General features: G+C 40.8%; 1 protein-coding gene across 1 annotated transcript in view; it reads left to right on the top strand.

Moving 5' to 3' along the window:
• The window catches only part of LOC146976688 (leucine-rich repeat and fibronectin type III domain-containing protein 1-like protein), a 222,569-nt gene that overhangs the window by 79,562 nt on the left and 118,634 nt on the right, over positions 1-24,373 (top strand). Inside the window, exon 2 of the mRNA XM_085796605.1 lies at positions 2,858-2,952. The gene's annotated coding sequence lies outside the window, so the exon portion shown is untranslated. The remainder of the gene's footprint in view (positions 1-2,857; positions 2,953-24,373) is intronic.

Raw genomic sequence — 24,373 nt, 5'->3', positions numbered from 1 at the left:
AAGAACAAATTCAACATTCATCATGAGGTAAATACACAGTTCAGATGTGGCATACACACTAAATCCAAAGCTAGTAAATGAATGAGCCATTTAACTGAATATATAAAGAAAAACAGTTCACACAGGCATTGTTTTCAATAAAACCCTCTTGAAAATAACATAAAAATATACAGCACATTACCTGCAACACAGCAGGCAACACAGCATCGGCATGGGTTAGAGTCAGTCTCGGTCGGGACAATCGGAGTCTGAACACGTAAAATGAAAACAACATTCAAGCTAGGTTAGCTTCACTAACAAAGTCTCCAAACTACGTGTTTTGGGTTACAAATCATAGCAATGCTCAACCCAGTTGGCATAAAACATAACGAAAGTCATACACAGTAAAGTATAAAGTATGAAACACTCCAGAAAATCAATAATTGTCTCGGACCGTGCGAGAGCACGTCTTACCATAGCAAGATCCTCTCTCCTCTGTGTTGTTCCCACGCCCCCTGCTATGTCAGTAGGTGGCAGTGTTGCGACTGTTTTGCCATAATTTAATATGGACACATCTACTCCGTTACACTGGGACAGGATCTGCAAAGAAAAACCTGCCGCTTTTGTCCACAGGGGTCGCCAAAACCAACACAACATGAAAGTTCTTTGTAGATGCTCTACATCAGATTCATGAACGTGTTCTTAGACCACAGTAATGGTGGCATTTTTCCTCTTAGATTGATGAATCCCATCTCCTCGTCGGCTCACCCCCCGTGCCAGGTGATCCTAATTAACATAGGATTAGCATAGGAAAACGCCAGTCAGTGCCTGTAAAAGGGCATGAGACTGCAGGGCCGTGTGCACACCGAACCCACAGACACTGAGCACAGTAAAGATGAGTTTAGAAAGTTAAAATGCCCAAATGAAAAACTGCAGACGAAGCACCGAACTGCAAATGTAAAAAAAAAAACTTTAGCAGAGATAAAGTGGAGGTACTGCTGCAGTAAGTAAAACAAAAAAACAGCTGTTATATTCAGAATGCAAAGTAACATAAAAAAAGATGCATGGGATGCTGAGAGTCACAATAAAGAGTTAAGGTTGATTTATTGGAAGTGAGGAATGGACTATTGGAAAATGTATGAACACTGATTATTATTCACAATGATCTAACAAAATCAGAAAAGTCTGGAAAAGAATGTCAAGCAAGTGCAAATGTATATACACGGTTACCATTAGTTGGAATAATTTTGTTTTCACACTCTTTTCATTCCTAGAATAAAGGTTAACTGTGGTTTTATTTTCACAGTGAGATGTTTGGAAGAGATTGATCAATCACATTTTATCTATCAAAAATGTATCACATTGTCTCAATCATTTCATGAGAAGAGATCTAAAAAATATATATAAAAAGATTCATTCATTCATTCATTCATTCAAATGAATGAATATATGAAAAATGTAAAATAAAAATTACTTTATTCCAACTTTATGGGCAACAGTGTATTATACATATCCTCTGTGTGTTGGGTTTATGTAGATGATAAATAAAAAATAATTTTAAAGAATAGAAATGGCCGTCGGAGAGAGAAAGAGATAACAAACCAGCACCAATGTATTAATTCGGTTTCAAATGAAGACGTGTAGTGGTGCTGATCACCAAACCTCCACCATGTCCCTCTCTACCCACTCACAGCTGAGTGTGGCAGGATGTCAGCTGAGCAGACAGAGGAGGACGGCTGCACTGCCCCCCCCCCCACTTATCACTTCCTCTCATCTTAATAAGACCAGAGCAGAGCAGCAGCAGCAGCAGCAGCAGCAGCAGCAGCAGCAGCATCCTTCCCACGAGGCCACGAGGCCGTGCTGCTGAACCACAGTCTCATTAAGCAGCAGACATATTGGCCTCTGCAGTACAAAGGGCTTCCTCTGGTGCTGACAGCCGACCATCCCAACCCGGCCCTTTAAAACTCAAACATCAACATCCTCATCAATATCAGCAGTCAGCAGAGGGGGGACAGCAGAGGGGAAGTAGTGTGTGTGTGTGTGTGTGTGTGTGTGTGTGTGTGTGTGTGTGTGTGTTCTGCAGCAGAAGTTGGTGAAGAGGTCGGACAGTTAGAGATCTTCATATCATTTTGTGTTTGTTTCCATAATTGGCTCAAATCATCACCCACTGTTTTTGGACTTTTTCTGTTCTTAGGGAATAGTGAGTTCATGTAACATCTGCTGTGACTGAATGACTCTGTCCTCTCACTGCTCTGTCTGCCCCCCCCCCCGGGGAACCTAACCTCCGTCCTAACATGTGTCACCGCTTTGTGTGATTTCCACGTAGTGAAAGCAGGAGGTGAATGTCACAGCTGATCACTGGGAGTGGTAGTGATGGCCGCCTGGGCCTGTTGTAATTAAGATCCAGCTTCCAAATTCTGGAATGACATAATATTACATTACTATGGCTGCGTCTGAAATCACCCCCTACTCACTATAGTATATACCTTTTCAAATGTCAAAAACTTAAGCCGGTTTTGCTCTTCCAGTGGAATTTTATGTTTACATTTCCATGGTTTCAGTAGTCGCAGTAAATGCATGGATTTTTTTTTGACATTCGGAAACTTGTGGATAGTGACTACACCTTTGTACTGTAGTGGTGTCCCAATGTTGAGTGATTATTAACGTTCACTATATAGTGCACTCAATGTATCCCACAATTCACTGTAAAATGTAGTGAACATCCAATGGTCACTAACCGAAGCCAGATGCCATTGGTCGACAGTGAGCTGTCACAGGTGTCTTGCAGTGAGGAGGAAAATCCAGGACAAATTTGTACAAATATTTGTATTTGTCTGGTTTCATGTTCATTGAAAAACATCTCTTCCTTCTTTTTCAGGCTGTTGTGGATCAAACTCAGTCCTCACGTCACCACTGGACCTGATCCTGACCAGGTCCTTTTGATAAGGAAATACTGAAAACCCTCTAAATCAGGTAGGTCTGCTTCATATTCACCACCACAGTTACTGCTGCTGGGACTTGTCGTTTTCTTGCTGATGTTCAAACTGGATGGATCTTCACTGACATTGGTCACGTGATTGGTTGTCTTGTCTCCTCCTGTCACATATCTGGATTTTCAATTATATTTTTCTTATTTACATGTTTTCCTGTGTCTGTCAAAGGAAAACATTAGAAACAAAAAGTGAAACATGGGACTTTGAGGACGTATGAACCAGCAGTCATGTCCAAACTGTTGCTGTGTCATGCTTTGCAGCTATGTTTATTGTATGACCCATCATATACTGTAATCTTGGGAGTTTCTCTCTCATTGTTATTGGCTGTATACCTCTGCACCACTATGTCCAGCTGTTGCTGTAGTGCTTGTTCAAATAGAATCAGCATAAAACTTATACTGAGGGAGGGAGGAGGAGCAGCTGACTGACCCATCCCTGCTCCCTGTCTGTCTTCCCCTCATTCCCACTGGTCATTTCAGAGCCTGTAGTCTGACACCTGCGTCTCTGTTTGATAATATGAATCTGCCAGAGCTGGAAACTGCTCTTTAACAACACACAACACCCACCGAGTCACACACACACACACACACACATACATGCAAACTTTCTCTTTCTCGTGTTCACACATTTTGAACCTATTACAGGTTAGTAGTGGTGTCCCTTCTTGTGCATTCACTGGTTTTTGTTGCTCTCTTGATCTCCAGAAGTGTCGGCCACCAGCTGTTTCTGATTACTGTGTGTGTGTGTGTGTGTGTGTGTGTGTGTGTGTGTGTGTGTGTGTTTGTATATGTCAGAGCCTTCGAATAATGAATGCACACTGTAACTTTTGTTGACAAGGGTCTCTTACTCAATATGATAACAAAAGTTGGGTGACATCATGACAGAATGTGGGATCGTGGGAGTTGTTGTCTTTACCACCCTTTTTTTTTGTTTTATTTTATTTGCACGAACATATAATTTAAACCAGCACTAAGGAACTTTTCAACCTTCATATAATATTTTCATAACTTTTGTGATGGTACATCGACTTACAACAGGTTGAATGACACCTCTGTCATGGCCTGAGGGGGTCTGTATCATTATGGTCTGTTACGGCCCGTTTTACCTAGCAACGGTCTGGCAATCGACTGCTGGAATTCTTTTTCTGTTGTTGTTCTGGTAATTCTACATATTCAACCTTTACGTTTTTGAAACAGAGGGCCTGAACTTGCAAGTGGCTCAGAGTATGTGCTTGCCCATACAAGATTGCAGTACATGTAAGTGAGAAAAGGATATATTAAAGTATAATAAAGTGATATAAGAATTTTCCTGGGTCTTCCTGTCAGCCTCTCCTTGGACTTCTTCCTCATCAGGCATTTAAGAGGTTTTAACCTGGAGTAGCCTATAATTTCCCACAGAGGACTCCTTCTCTCCACAACAAACAGACCAGGTGATTATCACCAGTAAAAACACAGAGTGAAGCAGCTTCTCCCTCAGTGTTTTGCCAAACGCTTTACGGCAGAAATGGGACGCCAGGGAAATGTTGGGAGCTGAGGAGCTCTGGAGGTTTTTAATGGCAACCGCATTGTCAACAGAGGTGTCCTCCCCCTCCAGACCAGGAGATAAACACTGAATAACTAGCGGCTCACTGACACGGGGGTGGACACAGGACGTCTCAGAGCTCAGCTGGATCATATTTGCTCAGATTGTTTGGCTGCACCACTGCAACAGGCTCCACCATGTCATCACTTCACTAACTAATGGTGCTTTTCCTCTAGCACGGTACGGCGCGGTACGGCACGGCACGGCGCTACTCGATTTTTTTTGCTTTTCCACTAGTACCTGGTACCTGGTCCCTGGTACTTTGTTGTTAACGCCTCAGCGTGACGTACAATAAAAAGGTGACGTCAGCTGACTCCCTTCCACTGATTGGCCAGAGCATCGTCACTGCTGGAAGAGTCGTGATCGTGACTTCCGATACGAGAATCAAACCCGCTAAATTTAAAAACACACCGACGACAGCGCCCACTGATTTGACCTGCGACTGTTGTTGTTCTTTCATATGAGTTTAATGACTGCTGTGAGGAAAACCACGATGTGGTCTGTGATCAAGGTTCAGACCACATATATATATATATATATAAATATATATATATAGTATATATATATATATATATATATAGTATATATATATATATATATATATACACAGTATATATATATATATATATATATATATATAGTTAAAAACGTTAGGCAGTAACAGTAGCAAATAGCAAAGAAATGTAAAAACTGAGTGGATAGTGAGTTTGAACAAGGCCAGAGTGTCCAGGCATCTGTGACTAAAAGCTTTCATCTAACCCTGGTTTAAACTATTTCTCTGAAATCCACCAAGGTGTTGACAACAATCACTGCACTGACATATACAGAGAGAGGATATGATGCCAGGAACAGGTGAGCATATCAAACAGGCTGTTACGCTAAAACCACAGTCATCTGACAATTAATGGAAACGTCTGGGAAAGTATAAGAAGTTAGAACACAGGTCTAGTTGTTTTTTGGCAGTTTTAATGTGGCAAAGTTCTATGTTATAGCCAGAATACAGGAGGTTTAGTAATTACAAATGTGGTGCAGCAGGGATACTGTAACAAATTAGAGAAATCCCACTTGTGTTTTAAAGAAATTAAAATCCCCGTCTTATTAAAGCTTTGTGATTGTGTTAGAATGCTTAATGAACTATTAATATGACTGGAGTCCAGCTCGTTTGACATTTGCTATGTGATAGAGCTCAGTGTTTTGTGTAATACAGATTTAATGGGCTCAAAGCTGATTTGATTCACTCGGGTCCTTTGCTGGCCTCCAAATGGAAGCTAATGGACAATCCATGGGTTCATAGTTATCCTCAAGCCTTTTCAGTGTACACTGCTGTGTCTCTGCTCCGACATGTCTGTTATTTGCCTGCGCGCTGGTATATGCAACTCTCTTGGTGAGCAAGGACACATCTGTTTCCAGCAAAGGACAAGTATTTGTGCTGCCTCTCAAGGCAGAGATGACAATAGTGTCAGGATTGGCAGCAGCTGTGAAGCAGAGCTGGGGATCATTGCAGCTGCTGAGCAATAACTAGGCTTTTATAGGCAATGAAAACTAACTGTGGTTGGACTTGATGGTTAGCACACAGGGAGATGGCAGCACAGGGGACATGCTCCAGACACTTAAAGGTAAATGTAGAGACGAGAGTGTTCTTATGTTGGAAAAGATTGGGGTGGTTTCCTTAGTCGCCTAACCAAACACCAGCATGGACAAATTATCTATAATGCAATTTTTATCTAATTATGAATATCTGATTGTTTGTATTGTAACCCAGTGTAATGTAAATGGTTTATTCATTCCAATGAAAAGAAATTTCAGATTCAAGCTGAAAATAAAAGAAAATGTGAAGGTGGCCTTTTCACAGGGAGCACATTTGACACACATGGAGCTGGCATAATGAAAAAGAATGGCTTTTTAGTAGTCTATACATTTTCATCATCATATTCATCTGGCCACAGGAGGGGAGTGGCAATATTCAGCTCCAGCAAGATTAGCTTTGAACCCATAATTGAATAGAAAGATACAGAAGGGAGACATGTGTTTTGATAAGAAGAACTTTGGGTGGATCATTAAATATCTACTAAATGTCCTCTTATAGCTCAGAATGGTAATTTCTTAGACAGTTATTTGACTGCATGAGAGCAGAAACATGGAGAGCGCTGATCTGTGGTGGGGACTTTTAACGCTACATTTAATCCTAAACCTGATTCCTCAAATGTACACAACACAAAACCTACACGTATGAACGAGACAGTTAACCCCTCCATCAATGCTGGTGGATTAATAGATCTCTGGAGATAATTAAATCCAATCAAGAGGGACTCAACAAATTTCTCCAGCCCACAACACGTCTGAGTTCATCATTGATTTCTCTCTGTTCTCTTTGTTTAAATCTCAAACTTCACACACATCAGATTCTAAACCATATGGAAGATCAATTTAAGACGGTGATGGTGAAGTTCATCTACAACCCTGACCATAGAGATCCAGCTGATCAAAAGCAATGATTATAAACAACATTAAACAAGGAATGAGAATAACAGAAATTATGACTTCATTATTTTTAATAAGAATACGTTTTGGGAAAGCCAGTAAAAGAAGGCTCAAGGCCAAAACAAAACAAAACAAAACAAAACAAAACATACATACAAACAAACAAACAAACAAAGAATTGAATTCATGAAAGGAAGATTTGCATAAGACACCACAAATTAAAATATAATAAATGTGTTTTTTCAAATCCCACAGTCTCTTTCAGCTTTCAGCAATTCAGCTTGCGTATTCCAGCAGAGCAGAGTAATCAGATGGCATCTGATATAGCAGAGATTTAAATTAGCACAGCCACCGCTCATCTCAAAGTGAACAAGGCCCTGAGCCCAGACAGATTCCCCCTAGGAATATTACAAAGTAATGAAGGATTCACTGATCCCTTTAGTGCAGTCCACCTTTAACTGGCTCCTACAGGGGGGCATCCTGGAGGGGGGGAAGTCATTTGACTCACTCTGACTGAGGGAAATGACAAACTGGAAAAGGCAAACAAGGATACAGACAATTTACATATATTTTATTTGATCAGAGCAAATACAGAGGCTGCAACCACACATCAACAACCTTGATGCTACATCTTATAGACAATATTGGATCTCCCATGAAATAACCCATAGTGAAATTTAGTAAGCTCTGATGATGGATCAGGACTATTTTTATTCATTGTGTCAGTTCGTCAGAGGTTTTCAGAGTTTTGAAAACATTGTATACAAGCTGTTAATTCACATGTTCTAAGACTTATTTGTTGGAGAACATGGAGTAAAGTCAGGACTGTCCAGTGCACTGTGTTTTGTTTGTATTCCAGCTTTATCAAACCCCTGTACTAGTAGGTTATTCAGATATGAAGGGAGGACATCAAAGAATGTCCTTATTTGCAGATGACATGTTAGTTTACGTTTCCAGCCAATAGCATTTGTCATACAGTTATTTTCATCCTCTTCCCATCAACTTTCTCACTTCCCCTCTTTGAACCAAAGGATCAGGGGACATAAGATGGAACCTGATATCTCTTCTTGACGTTGCTCCAAGCGTATCTTGTCCCACTGGATTTATCTAGGAATAGAACCATTTTGTTTTAAGGTGGCAGTGATCAGAGGGTTGGCGGTTCGAATCCCGCTCTGATCCGGTTGCTGCCTTGGGCAAGACACCTTACCCACCTTGCTCCTGATGGGTCGTGGTTAGTACCTTGCATGGCAGCTTCCACCATCAGTGTGTGAATGGTTGAATGCGAGGTATGATGTACTGTAAAGCGCTTTGGGTGTTGTTGCAGGTATAGTAAAGCGCTATAGAAATACAGACCATTTACCACTTATATTTTGTAAAGGCCCAGACTGAAACCAGTTATCAGATAGGTAGGGGGAGGTTTGGCTGGGGGCAACTGTAATGCAGTGATCATCAACTGGCGGCCCACAGGCCAAATGTGGCCCACCAAACCTTCCAATCCGGTCTTCAACTGGACAAAAGGAAAATATCTTGTGGTAAGCGACTGGAAAAACAACAGGAATTGAAATAACTTAATCAGAAACAGGTCATCATGAGTAGCTTGAGATTCCACAACAAACTTGCAGAACAGATGGTGCTGGGTACTGGCATTTCCTCCGATGAAGCTGATTAATTTCATTGTTTTGTCTATAACCTTGTAAGCCACTGATGTGCACAACACCTGCAAATATCAAGTCAAAACATCAGTATCATCCCTGGTGGCTGACTGTGGAACAGGTAATAGGGGCCTGACTGACAAAGGCTGGAGAGGCCTTCAGTTTTGTAAGAAAATTAAATCACAATAATTAATATGAAAAACAAGATTATTAGACCAAAATGTGAATTTCATTTCATTTTATTTGAATGTCCTGCCATGAGACAAATTAAAGACTACTATGCCACAGCATGCTGGTGTAATCCTAGATACTTAGTTAGGTGGAAGGAGATTGATGTAGCAATAACAGCAGAGTGTCCAATTCGAGCTGTAATTGGGGAAAAGGATTTGTTAAATAGCTTCATTGACTTTTGAAATCCATGGCTTTGTTCGCCACTGAAACTTTTGAGCAACGTAATCGCCCCAAAATCATTTGAAAGAGCCTATCAAAATTTGGAGAGGGTGTTCATACGATCCAGATCTTTGTGCTTAAAGGATTTGATGTTGGGTTTAAGGGGTGGGCGGCTCAGGGGATTACAGCGGCATGCTGCGCCTCAAGATGCAGTGTGGCAGGAAAAAGTTTCATTTCAAAAGTTATATTAGTGTTGGGATAATACTCCACAATAAGTCATTATAGAGGCTTGTTTTGAACTCAAACCATAAATGAATAAATGAGTGAAAATTGCACTGGATGTAAAAAAAAAAAAAAAAAGGAAGAAAAATGGGAAAGGGAAGGACATCAAATCTGTGAGGAATTGGATCATTTTTGTGAGCTTCAATGGAAAACTTCATATTCAGCCTTATGGAGAGCAGAGAGGAAAAACCTCATTAGGTTCATCATTACTCCAGCCCAAAAGAGCCATTACACCAAATCTTCTAACTGCTGGAGACAGTGTGGGTTCTCTGAGGCAAATCATTATCATATGTTCGGCTTTTGTCTGCTCCCATTTTGAGGGGAGGTTCATACAGTCCTGACAAAAGTGTTCCAGGTGTACATTTCATTTAACAAGATACTCTGTATGTGGGAAAGTGAGGCACCATTGTTCAGGATTCCTGTGATGAAATGAAAAGAACACCTGTTCTGTTCTGTCATTAAGAATAATAACAATTACTTAAATAATCCCCAAAGGGAAATTCATTTGTCTGTCAGATCACCTAGAAGAATTTTAAAAAACCTGGCTGTAGGTATAAATTACCTTCCATATCGCTCCGTCCTGCAATAAAGAGATGCAGATGCCATTGTCTTGATCCATCAAGGTGTTATGGAGCTGGCCAATCACAGAGCCAGCTTTTTAACTCTTTGTCCATTGTCCTTACAGTATGTCCTTGTGTCTGATGCTGTCTCCACAGACTGATCTAGAGATCAGAGATCTATTATCAAAGCATTTTGAATGCCATGCCAAATTGTATGATACATTTATTAAAGTAAAACCTTTATAAAGATAAAAATTTAAAAAGAGTTGTTCTGCTTCCCTCAAGCACTGTCAAAGGTCTAATGCTGGATGGTTACAAAACATCTCACACATTAGTCAGTTCAGTATATTTTAGTTTGTTCATTACCCACTCTAACCACCTTTTAATCTTTAAGTATCCACAAATCAATACAGTAGATTAAAGGACTAGATTAATCGTTGAGAAGTTAACTATGAACTAATCATTAAACCAGTGAAGTGGAGCATTGTCTCACAGCTTTGGTTGATTCAGTCTCTTAAACCATCAGTCAAGCTCTGATGAAGCCACTGTCCATTATCTTAGCACGGTCAGACTGTGGAGGACACACTGGAGGATCTTTTGCAGCAAAAAAACAAACAAACACCCAAAAAAAATGAATGCCACGCTTTATCTTTTAAGATTAAAAAAAAAAAGCAATAAAAGTGAACATTGAACCTCCAGTCATTAGAGGGACAAAATCACATCTCCTGTGATCTGTGCTGTTCTTAAGCTGCTGAAGTGAGAGGCTGTTTCCTCTGGCCATGATGCTGACCAATAATAAAATAATGTGAAAAAATAGCAGCTTTTATTTTTCAGTTGGGCATGAAAAATGACATTCTCTAATCAATTAATTAATCACAAGTCCATCCACCTATTTTAATATGCATTTTGAATTTGTGCCTCAAAAAACCTGAGTGGAACAGCTAAAAATGCACACATCACATTTTTTTGTGCAAGGAGGAGGTGGAACATTTTGCTTTATCGCTGCTTTGGTAACAGATAAGCGAACAAGTTATGCACAAAATGATGATGCGGGCAGTCGTTGCTATAGCAATGCATTGGATTGGAAACATGACGATAGAAAAAATATTGTGCCAAATGTTTCTCCAACCATAAAGAAGTTGTTTTTGTAAACCTGTGACTACTGGGATAAGGTCTTGTTTAAAGGGATAGTTCAACATTTTGGTAAATTGGCAATTACAATAATCCCTATAGTCACAGCAGTAGGTTTGTTACCTTTAATTGTCGGTGCAACCTATTTTTAGAACGGTGGAGCAGAGCCGTTAGCTGCTCGGAGCTACGCTAAGGAAAACTGACTCCAACGGGAACACACATCAGCAGTTTTGCATGAATTTACCTCGAAAACAACTCTGTCTGGAAAGGCTGTGTAAAGTTTTAATATATAAGAAAGTCTTCACTTTTGATAAGTCTTAGACCAACAACAGGCTTGTTCTAGGAATGACTGCTTGAACCATACTGTGTCATATCTCTGTGTGATAACTCTATTTTGTATTCATTTGTACTCTATTCCCAGTCCTCATCATTTTGAATCCATTCATCTATTCCACCATCATGTTGCCACATTAAAGAAGCCTGCTCACCGCAAAGCTTTAGAGGGGTTTCTGCAGCAGATAGCAGTCTCCATGTTGAACGGCGGTGCTGAACAAAAGCCTCTCGCTCCGTGACAGACTTTAGCTCGCTGCTAATGGAAGCCAGTGCTCAGAGACCTAGAGCGCAGAGAAAATGATCATCTCCTCTTGCTTAGAAGTGAAACCACGGGGGACGAATAAATGAATGAATAGAGGAGTTTGAGGGAGAGAGAAAAAGAGAGAGAGAGAGAGGAAAAACGAAGGAGGATTTAATAAACGAAATCGAGACAATAAATTCATGAAGACTGTTATTAGTGCAGGTATGCTCAAGGTTTTTGATTTCACAGCTCGGGGAAGAACAATAGAAGAGTGAGACTATTTATTATCGAGATGTATTTCCTCCATTGTTCAGAGTATGCAGCGTCTCCACAGCTTCACAGCTCCTCTCCTCTGTTAAACAATGGTCCGCAGAGATGTAGATGTAGATATAGAGGAGCTGTGATTATTTTCTCTGCTTGGGAGCAGATGGCTGGGAAATGGATGAGCAGAACAAACCACATCAGAGTACAGTCAGAGACATGATTGGACGCCAGATGAACATCCCCCCTCCCTCCTCTCCACTCACCTCAAGATAAACTCAGAAACTAATTGATGGAGAAAGTTGTGTCTCCTCATCAATAAATCAGAGATTAGGTGAGTTAGACCGCTAACAAATTGTTTCAGGGACAATTATTGTACTGGGCACGCAAAAAAAAAAAATGAGACACTGTTGTCATTTGTATTTTCAGGCTGTCAGAAAAGGCTGTATCACCTCAGCCCTGTCTCCAACAAATGACACATATATTCAGGTTCATGTCCACTGGGAAGAAATGCAATTTTCTCTTTCTACACAAAATTGATAGTGAGGTTGTTGGGAGAGATAGCAGTGCAAGAAGAGCAGGTAACACAGCCACTTAGGTGGAATTTAATGTTATGATGCATCAATCACTGCCACTTTCTCTTTGCCCTTTTTAACTGGCTTAAGCCTGTGTTTCTTCCTCCTCTAGCTGGTAATTGGTCCCACAGGTTTGTCCCCCTTTTGGCTTTTTGTAGAGATTTTTGAGGCCATTGGCCCAAATATCAAAAGTGAACAAGCAGGCACGGTGCTTTCCAACCACTATGAGAATACAATATTAAAATAATATTCATTGCATTCATGTTATTGCCATAGATAAATCCAGTGGTTGTAGTCACTCTGACAGGAGGAAAGGGAAAACTAGCTGTTTATGTTGTTCCTATTACCCATGACCTTTCAACAAAATGATGTTGTTATTATTGTTACCATAACAACAAAGATAATTTAATGTTGAGGAGGTACTTATTTCACAAAGAATCCAATATTTCAAACAATTTAATCAAAATACTTGTTCATACCAGAACAGATCAAATCAGCCAACATGTTTCTGCCACACACGACCTTCATCATGGCCTAACACAAAAATAACGTCATATACAGTGGTTTTTGTTTTGTCTGTACTCTGATGATTGTGTTTGTTGTCTAAATATGAAATGTGTCTAGTAAGCCCTTATAGGCTGGGCACCTTAATTGGTGCATGACACTTAAATATAAATTCATTCATTCATTCATACAGATCCTGTCAAAACTAAATATAAGAAACACCTACAGGAAAGAAACCATGTCAGTAGTGTCATTCAGACAAGGAAATACCAAAGCCTGGAGCTTTTGGTTGATTGGTTTTTCTATGTCATCTCCTCTTCTAGAGGGTGAAGCTCCATGATCTAATACCAATAGAGAGACAGGGCCATCATTTTTAGTATCTCTTAAATGTTTCACAGTATCACCCATTCTGACAGCGTATTCATTTTCAGCCAATCGGCCCAGTAGGCGTCCGACCGCCCATTTCTCCGCCTACCCATTAATCCAACTTATTCTAGAGGGTTATGGTTAGGTTTAGGGTTAGGGTTACTGAAGTCGGAGAAATAGGAGGTCGGACTAATGGATGCAAAAATATTGAAATGTATGGTCGGAGAAATGGGAAGTCTGAGAAATAGGAAGTCGGACAGATACAATGCGCCCATCCTACTCGTCGTGGCGTAGCCCTCAGGGCTCCCGTTTCCTTTCCTTCTCTGCTCGATGTGTATCTGCCATGTTTCCTACTACAGAACAGACAGTGGGGGGAGCTTAGCAGACACAGTCACCACCACACATGAGCAGAAGCCCATAGGTGATGATAAAACAGGAAGTCTATATTTAGTTGACTCTACCGTTAAAGGTAAATTGCTGTTTAAGCTGTTCAGTGTAGTTTCTTGTGGATAGTAAATCTTTGATGGACAAAACCCCTCAGTGAGTTTTAAATGTAATTAGAATTTTTGCAGCTGAAGTAGAAGAAAGGCAGTCACGCTGCTGCCCAGGTTCTCCTCAGCGTCTTGCTCAAGGACACTTCATCAGAGCAGCTGCTGCTGTCACTGGGATGTTACTCTGTGGCTGCTGGCTGAGTGACACTCCCTGCTGCCGCCCCAAACATCACAACACAACAACAGCCTCCTTCTCCCAACAACAACACGGCTCCCTCAGAGAGACCATTCTCTTCTCATGTCCCATCACTTTCTTCTTTATCTTGTGTTTTCAGCCTTTTTCTCCCGATTTACCCCCAACCCCCCCCCGACTTCGTACGTGTTACGTAAGTGAGCAGTGACAGAATCAGGTGTCCCTCCAGAGAGCGACGTCTTGCCAGTCTGATGGTTTAGTTACACACTTACACAATGTGTCCTCCCTGAACAGACAGTTTGGCTTTTTATTTTATTTTATTTTGTGCATGTGTGTTGGCTGGTAAACGGCCACCTCCACCTTCACAAGCTCCTTCATTCTGATAGTGTCCAATGCTTTGCCCCACTTCCATTCTGCAAATGATTTCCAAATGTATGTTTATTTGTGCTTATTTGTACTTGTGTGTGTCATTTTCCAGTGTTAACACCACAAAGGTGTCAGTCTGAATATATGGTTGACAGTCCTGTCCCACAGTGCAATGTAAAAAGGAAATGAAGGAGTGATTCAAAGCTGAAAATATGAAACTGTGACTGTTGGTGAGACACTTCTAAAAACACATCAGAGAAAATAAATCTGGACTCCAAAATGCAGGTGTATGAATCTTCACCTTCCTTTTTCACAATGGCAGTCTCTCATTTCTCCAGTGCCTGGTATGACATAACTCAGTACTGTCAATTGTTTTATCCTATTGAATCTTCACTTTGTGGTCTGTGTCTGTCTTTTCCTGGCTTAGGCATGACCCTTTTAAATGACGTGAGGGGAAATCTTAAAGGTCCCATAGAGTCTAATGGTAGACGTCCATGTGTAGTGTGATTATAAAGCCGCTCTAGGCTCTATATAAATACAGTGAAAGCATCAAAGCCTCAGTCCACAAAGAAATGCAAACAGTCTGTTCAAAAACCAAACCTTAAAACCAGCTCTTTGGACTTGTGTTACTTTATGATGTCACAAGAGAAACACTCTATCCATCCATCCATCCATCCATCCATCATCTACTCTGCTTATCCTTGCAGGATTGCAGGGCAGCAGAACCAATCCCAGCTGATAAAAGACGATGGCAGGGTTCACCTGGACAGGTCACCAGTCTATCACAGGGCCACACATAGATACAAAACACACACACACACACACACACACACACACACACACACACACACACACACACACACACACACACACACACACAACTACAGGCAATTTAGTCTCAAATCCACCTATTGTGCACTCCTTTGGCCTGTGGAAAGAAAGAGGCTCACCAGAACATCACACTGCATTTTGTGTCAGCATTTAGTCTGCAGGTTTTCTGAATGTCATGTTAAACTCACACAGCGTATAATGTTTGAACATCCACATATTACAGCACTATCATGTATGTGTGTAGTTGTTATAGCCGAGGTGTTCAGCATGTAACAACATGTGGCTGTGGCTCTCTTCTCCTCTCTCTCTTCCTCCATTAAAGCCCCTCTATACCTTCCCCGAGCAGCACATGATTGGTTTGATGATAAGCTGGAGGTGAAGGAAACAGGAGGAGGTCTGTTATGTGGTGCATATTTATCTTTTTGTGTGCGCACACTTGTTTACATGTGAGTCACTGTGTGTTTGTGGGTGAGGTTGTGAGTGTGTGAGGTGTGTTAATCCATCAGTGGAGGGTCATCCCCTCAGGGTGGCCTCATTGTAGTTGAACAGAGAACTTTTCCTTTCAGTCAGCACAAACTTGGAGGAAGAGGGGAGCAGGGGGGAGCGGGGGGGTGAGGAGGGTGAGGGGGGGATCTGGTTGCTCCAGGCTAATAACAACACCTGGACTGATGTATCCAGCTGAATTCACTACACTTATACAGCTGACAGCTCGGTGCACACACTCTATTTATATCGCCTCTTCCCCTCAACTTCTCTTTTCACCTCCTCTGTTCTCACCTCTCTTCTGCATCCTTTCCTTCTCTTACTCTCCCATTCTTCAGGTTTTTACATGTGTTTTTTTTCCTTCATGTTGTTTTCCTTTTCCTCTGGTACTTCTCTTTATCTTTATACCTTTCGCATTTTCTGTTTTTCTTCTGTTGCCTTAATCCTCGTTATTCTTTAAGTCCCTACCTTCTCCTCTGCTTCTCTTATATTTTACCTATTTCTTTTATTTTATTTTATTTTTTTACGTGTCATCCTACCCTTGTTTTTTTTTTATTTTCTTCACTATTCTACATTTTGCCTCTGTAACAACAATAGCATTATGATGCAATATCCTCTCAGGTGTACTGTACATTAAAAACATGCACCTCCCTTCTCTCAGGTGCATCGGCATATCATTTCATTTTGATTTATTCCATTCATGGGTTACATACTTCACATAGTTGCACATATTTACATAGTCACCATAAATGAAAAGGAGCAGGATGAAGAAAAACGTATAGTACCTGCCCCTCTCTATTGTTATGAGTGCATTGGCTTAGTATCAACTCCAATTTTATACACTATTTAAAAAAAAGATGATGAAACATATAACATAACAAAACATATAATGATAACAAGTAAACAGATGCATCATCTCAGACTATTGATAGACTACATCAGTACTGATAACTTGATGGGTTATGGCACTGATATTATGTTATGGCAGAGATAGGATTAACACGGCTGAAAATGAATGTTATGACATTTTCAAGATTTCACATTAAGAGGCTTTGCCAAAAAAAAACCCAAAACGAACAGTTATATAATGTTAACAATGTTTCTAGTGTTTTGACATAGTGCAAAAGGTGTTATGCTAGAATAATCTAAGCTGTTTGATATTAAAATGTATTTATTTTAAGCTATTCTACAATAACACTGAAGATATTTTAGGTGTTCAGAGGAAGCTGATCCCAAATCCTAAACATGAGTGTACTCTGCATGTGCTGGTTAAGCCTTTTGAAGTTGCTCTGTTTCCTCCATCATCATCATCATCATCATCCATGAAAGATAAAATACCTGTTAAATGATCTATTTTTAATGAGATGGGCTTTTGCAAACACCTCACACACGCACGCACGCACACCAGCAGACAGCCACACACCTGATAAACAAACACACTGTCTGTGTATTTGTGTGTACACGTGTGATTAAATGTGTGTATGATGTACGTGCCTGTGTGTGTGTGTGTGTGTGTGTGTGTGTGTGTGTGTGTGTGTGTGTGTGTGTGTGTGTGTCAGCATCACTGTTTTCCTGTGGTCTGGGGGATTCTGTCAAGCTGCCTCAGAGAGAACAAAACAAGGTGTGTTACCCGGTGCTGTGTGACACCTGTCAGCCATTGTCCAATGTCCAACTGCACAGCCAGACCGACCTTTCCACAACAGCAATGTGTGTTGTTGTGTGTGTGTGTGTGTGTGTGTGTGTGATTTCCTCCTGCTGTGTGGAGCATGTGTGTGTTCTTTCCCTTGAACGTATGTTCAGCACCCTGCATACCTACACACACAGTCAGACAGATGGACAGGCAGGTAGGCTGACAATGGAAATTTCCATGACAGAAAAGGTCCCTGTGTCCTGAAAATGTCACTTCTATACAGTTTATACTGTTAATAATAAACTCAATGAACTCATCATTAATTCAATCTGACTGTGGACAAGCTTTTTTAACTATTTGGTTCTGTTAACTAATGACTCTTTTCAGACCCGTACACTTTTATGATGTGATCTGGGTCTGGTTGGTCTGTTCATTTAATGTTTAACGTTTTAAATAATTTAACTGTTTACATTTAATGGGCAACATTTTGGCAAGTTCACCTACTGCCATAATCCCTATAGTCTTAGGAGTAGGTTCATTACCTTAAACTGTTGGTGCTTGTTGTTATATCGGCGGGGCAGAGATGTGAGCTGCTCAGCTAAGGCAACGGAGGCTAATGTGATTCCCACGTTTCCCTCATCAAAAATACATCAACTCCAAAACGCTCTGGTGGACAAGTTGTGACCTGAACATTCACCACGCTGTGAAATAACGTATAATTATGTAACATTATGACACATGAAACAAATACTCGGAACTACTTTTGCTTTTGAAGTCACTCTGCCGAGCAGCCGTGTCTGAGATGTAGTTCCAGTTCCAGTGCACAGAGGCTCATGGGAAATGTAGTGTAAAAACACTTCCACTTTCCGAAAGTCCTCGTAGTCACTTTAACTTAAAGCATCTTACATAACATTTCAAGTTTAGGTTATTTGTCATGAGGCTGCGTGGAGTTCTTATCTAGTGTCGGTGTATTACTGTACCTGCGCTAGATTCAGATCAGTGCCCCCAGTTTTGGGGAAAGCAGCAGGAGCACCAGCACAGGAACTGAGTGATGTGCTGCTGTGGTTGGGGCTTAGAAAATACACTCACAGAAAAGAAAAGAGAAGAAAAAAGTCTGTTAAAGTGTATATTTTCACAGCTTTATCTTGCATTTGCCCTTTCATTTGGAACCACATTCATCAAGCCCTGCACGACCGTATCCCTTCCACGCCAGCACACTGAGGCTAAGCTGCGGTACTGTACACAGGTGCACACAACTGCACGTCAATTAACCCAAACTATCACTGTAAAGCGGCGCCTTGACGTCCGCTGTGGCAGCTGTGGCCTTCGTGTGGACACCAACCACTTCCACCTTGTGACTCTGCTGCTCTTAATAAATATAGGTTCAACGTTACCTCTGAACAGCCACCCAGAGACTCTGTTTCCTACAAAACCTATTCATTCCAGTTTAGTTGTATAGAAACCCAATTTCTAGGACACATGGCTGCAAGCAGACTGATAGAGAGCCACACAGGTAGATGAACAAGACCTATTTTTTCATGTTTTCCTCAGTTGACCGCATCATTAAGTGCTCCTGGCCACAGAATATGGTAATCAACTCATTATCCTCTCACTAGTTACAAACTCCCCTACAAATACTGCTGCAGCCACGCTACTTTTAGAAGAAATAAGGGACAGCACCAGCTCCTAAACTCCTCATATCTTTACATAGCATGCATTAAACATCAAGCGCCACGCAACTGATTGGTATTTAATTTTTCTTTGCGTACGTGCGTATCAGTCAAAGGAAACTGGCTCAATAGTACTGTGTCTTTTATTTATGCATTAACCATTCTAAAGCCCCCAGAGAGACACATACATACTTATATATGCATCTAATTACATGAGTCAAAAAACAAACGCAAATATATGTAGTTAGTTTAAGTAAAGTCAGGGTGTCTTCTCATTGCTTTCATGTTCTACGCTTCAGTTAAATTTGTTTCAGCGCCTTTAAAATCTTTTTATACTCCGTTTCATTTCCTCCTGAGCTCTCCTCAGTGACTGAAATGATTTGATTAGGACTCAATAGATTTGATTAAGTCGCCATAAAACATTGAAGGTGGGCTACTTAACAGTTTAATGGCCTGGGAATCTGCATTAAACAGCTGCTGGAGCCTGTTTATATAAAACAATCCAGACCAGTTAGCAGAATCCCAATGTCTACGACCAGTAAACAGCTGAACTGTGAAGAACCTGACAAACAGTCACTGACACTATTGTTGTTTCTCTCCTCACTTCTCCATCGCCTGCGGTAGCAAACGGTGTGATAGAGGCAACACGATGGGATTAAGTCTCTAGGCCGACCCACTTCTGTTGCTGCCTGAGCTCCTCAACACACACCTGGATAATCTAATGTAATCCATTACAATAATCTTGTAACTCCTGTCTGAAGGTAATGATATTCACCAGAAAACCCAAACCATCTACGTCTGCCTCTCAGTGGCTCTCAGCCCAGAGCCCACTGGTTCCTACATCTTGAAAACGGAGTCAAAGAGAAGTTCAAAGTCCTCCCTGGTGGTCTGCATCGCCTCTTCATGAATAAAGTGGGATTAGCGAGGACTATTAGAGCTCTTTACTTGAATCCACCTGCTCGGCCCAATTAAAGGCAGGAGCGTGAAAGTCTCATGTTTTATAATCATCTGATTTCGGGGGAATAATGACCTTATCATCACCTCTTTTGTTGCCCGCTGACATGCGCAAACAGCTCACTTATGCCAGGAAGAAATAATTGCTGTGAAATCATGAAAGCACAAAACTTTAAAGGAATAATAATAAAAAAAAAGTCTGTGAACATTTTTTGTTTCAGCGTGATCGTAGCATTAATTGGCCTCACATGTGTCCGCACCTGTATGATCATATCCAGCGTGAGTCTGCACCTTTGACAAAGAGTCTGTAATGTGTCTGTGTTCATGTTGCAAAAGCCAGCGGGCATCAGCAACCCTTTTTTTAATAAAAGCGACCCAGCTTGCCCATGCCTTTGATTAATCGTCTCGTCCATACCTTAATCACCGCTGTGTGCCCGTCTTTGATTAAGCGCTGCACATTTGTATATTTCCGCTGGATAAAAGGCCCAGTGAGTCCATACCTATTAATAAGGTGTCCAATGTATGTCTGCTCCTTTGTTAGATGATCTACTGTCGGCACCATGTTGGGTTGGCAATGTAGTTGAACACATGAAAGGAGTAACCGCATGTCGACACTGAGTTCTCCCCCCAAGTCATTACTATTAACATCTCTATGACTCTTTCTCACTGTGTTTCTATGGATCTTACTGTCATGACACTGTGGCAACAAAAAATCATCGAGACAGGAGGATGAACTTTCAGTTTTGATGGTCAACGGTCAACGGTCAAATGTCAAGGTCACATCCAGCTAAAATAAACAGGATTTTGGCCTTGTTAACACAACCCTTACCACATGAACTTCACATGTGATTCACAGTTGTTACCATGTAGAGCATGTGTGTAAAACGGAAAATGGATTCACATGGGAATTCACATTTCATTCACATAAAATTGGGCCAAAACCACATGTTTCCCATGTGCAAGTAACATGATTCACATGTGCAAAATTTTACACATGTGAAGTTCATGTGTTTTTTCTTGAGGACTTGTTCAGTAGTTCAGTATTTTTTTGGACATATTTCATTCATTGATTGCATTTTGTAACCTGTGAGGTTTACTCACACCACTGCCTTGTTTGATGGTCCTTCCTGGAGTGACACACTCAGGTTCAGATTCAGGTTCAGTCGAGTCAAGTGTCTTTATTTGTCTCAATTGGTTTGGAAACAATGGGAAAATTGCTGCATAATATACAATAGATAAAATCACAGTAGTTGCAGATAGTAACTGACAACACACGATAAATAGAAAAATAGTAAATCGCTGACAATAGCGAGTGCAAATTTGCAGATAACATTTGAGCTAATCATACATACATACACACATACACAATCAAGGACGCCAGACCTTCACCTTTGTTTATTTATGGGCTTAACAGAGAGATGGAAGAATGAGTGTTTGTACTTGTGTTGTTGTGTTTGCATAATGGAACCCTGCACCTCCTCCTTGTTGTGCAGTTAAAGTGTTAAGCATCCACTTCAGACAGCCTGAAGTAATATAATAAAACATTTAAATAAATAAGATCAGTTAAAACTGTCAAGACAATTAACACAGTTAAGACAATTGAAATTAAAGAACTAAATTAAAAGTTAGCATTTAATTAAAATACAATTATTATGAATACACAAAAGCATTTAGAAAAAAACAAGACAATAAATAAATAGATAAGCCACCAATAAATACACGCATAAAAAGTTGTGCAGTGTTTCCTTACAGCTTGCTCATCAGTGTGATAGCAGCTAGTTTTAAAAACACTTGGTTTTACACCTTGGAACTAAAAACCTCTGTCCAGAGGAGAGAAGTAAAACCTCGTAGTGCAGACAGTCATTTACTGACCTGGCTCTCTGCTGTCCCTGTCTGTTTGATGGCAGCACGTTATTCATCCAATAAGCAGGAGACCAGTGAGGACGCTGCTGCCCCCTGGTGGGCCGGCCTCTCACCCTGCCTGCTAACCAGCCCTGTCTCCCCTGTGGCCCACTTCACATTTCTAAAGCCCCCCAGTGTAATTAGACTCGCGGAGGAACAATGGCTTTAAACAAAGCTAACAACAAAATGAAAAAGCCCCTGTGTGTATCAGAGCTCTCCGTAATTATCAGTGCATTCACGCCCACATGCTTTCAGATACCTGCATTAAATACAGCTCATTACTTTCAACACAAAAACGTGCTGATTGGCATTGTGTTTCTTTTATTGTTGTTTTCATTGTTTAGTTTTTAAAAATATATATATTATATGTTAAAAGCAATTGCTCGTCTAATGCTGAATGTGGATAATTTGATGTTGTGTGGCCAACAGACTGCATTCCTACCGTCCTGTTTTGTGCAGAATTATTGTATGTGCCTTAGACATCACATAGATTATCTGTTATTATTCCCAAAAGCCAGATTGGGACCAGTCCATGCTGTATTGGGTGCTGGTGGTGGCCATGCATTAAAGCTGAGCATCCACCCTGTGTATCAGCATGCGGGGAAGACATCACTGTCCCTCCTCCACCCTCACACTGTGACCTTCTCTTTCATGCACACAAACAAGATTTCAGGATGGAGTGGAGGGAAACATCCTCCTTTGGTGTTTTTTTTTCTATATAGTGACAGATATGTATTATGTAGGCTAGACGTATTGGGAGTTTTTGTTTTTGTCTGTTTTTGAGTGTTTGTTTTAGTTGGAACTCACAGGAGTCCTGAAATGATGTCCCAGCAGTATCAGGCGTGTAATGTGTACAGTGGTCATGGTTTGGTTTGATTTAGGAAGAAAACTGTTGGTTGGGTTAGAATTAATTGAAAATACTCTCCTTGGATTAGATTATCTCTGTTGTCATGGTTACAATTTAAAAAAATGTGGTAAGCTTTGTCATTGAGCCATGGATAACACAAGCAACATAAACTGATTGGTTTCAAACTCCACTCTCCTGAGACGTGTCCCTGTTGCTTGTGGACTTATGTCTTCCTGTGTTCCTGTCATAATTACCTCGACAACTAGAGGTTGTGTGGTATATTGATGTGTTGATGAAAAGAAGTGATCACCGCCGACACGTCCTCACTTGTATTCAAAAAGAGTTTATTTACAAGAAGAGGAACATAAATGCCAAATCCAGGAGCATCACTGGTGCCAATGTGAGATCTCTCTCTCTCGGCCCAAAGCTCAAACCTTTTATACGTTTTCTAATTCTAAAACTCCACCTTCTCCAACAGAAGGATATACTGTAGTCTTGACCTAGATGGTCAGACAAAGACAAAACAGAATCTAACCTATACCATCTGACATTTAAACTCTTGACCAAGCTAACTTAAAGTGATACGCCAACATTTTTTTTTTCGTGTCTTGCCTCACTCCTGAGTCCATGACCAGCAGATAGACACCATCCTTTCAACTGTGCAGTGCAGTAACAAGGTAACAACAAAAAATGTTGGCATATCCCTTTAAACATAGATAAGGTATCAAGTATCCCCAAAAACCATGACCCACAGTAAACGGTGAATGACAAGGAACACATTTATCAGGGTACATGCCACACTAATCACTCATTATATCATCTACTAGACACCTAATCCAAACATCTTTATACTATATTCTGTAAATGTGTGCGTGCTTTTCTCTCTTGTATGATCTGTATTTATTCATATTTATTTTATTTGAATATAAACTGTCACTCATCACCAATTAAGTTCCTATCGTCCTTCAGATTTGAAGTGACCTGAACTAACCTAAATGGAGGATAATATACCACAGTCGCCTCACAACAAAACCATTCCCAGTGGTTATAATAACCTGCTGCACAGTCGACCTGGAGGACGGTCTCTCTTCTAAGCCAATGAGATACTTCACTGTAATGAGCCGACCTTTGACCCTTCATTAAAAACTGTATGTTAGCTATACAGGCTTTTTCACCCATGTAGCTTGTACTCCCAAAACACACATAAAAAAGATCCGCATGAACGCAACTAAAGTGGACAATGCAACACTCACCGAGATCTGACAAACACAGTCGTACAGGCGTATCACCACTCAGTGCTTTAGCGGCGGTGCAGGCACGCACTTGTCAATTATGGGTCTCTCTCCCAGCTGCACATAGCAATTAAAACCATGCACCAAACACAATGAGCTGGGACGATGATGAATGGACAACAACGGAGTTTACAGGATATATGTGCATGTGTGTGTAAGATTTCGATTTATTCGAGGTGTGCCTCCATTCAAGCCCTCGCTGCATATGATTACATGCCTTTGTAAAACTCAATCAGACCTTTATGACGGCAGTAAACAGCACATCTAACAAAACACACACATTGTGAAGCAGCACCTTGCTCGCATTTAATGAGTCTTTTTCAGTAGGCTGTAATCAAGAGAGTCACAAGGGAGCTGGGCTCTGCTATTAGAGAAAATACAGGTT

The sequence above is a fragment of the Trachurus japonicus genome, chromosome 13 (assembly GCF_045865225.1).
Source record: "Trachurus japonicus isolate A0001 chromosome 13, Traja_1.0".
NCBI lineage: Eukaryota > Metazoa > Chordata > Actinopteri > Carangiformes > Carangidae > Trachurus > Trachurus japonicus.
The sequence above is the reverse complement of the archived record's forward strand: the minus strand, read 5'-3'. Positions and strand labels throughout refer to the sequence as shown.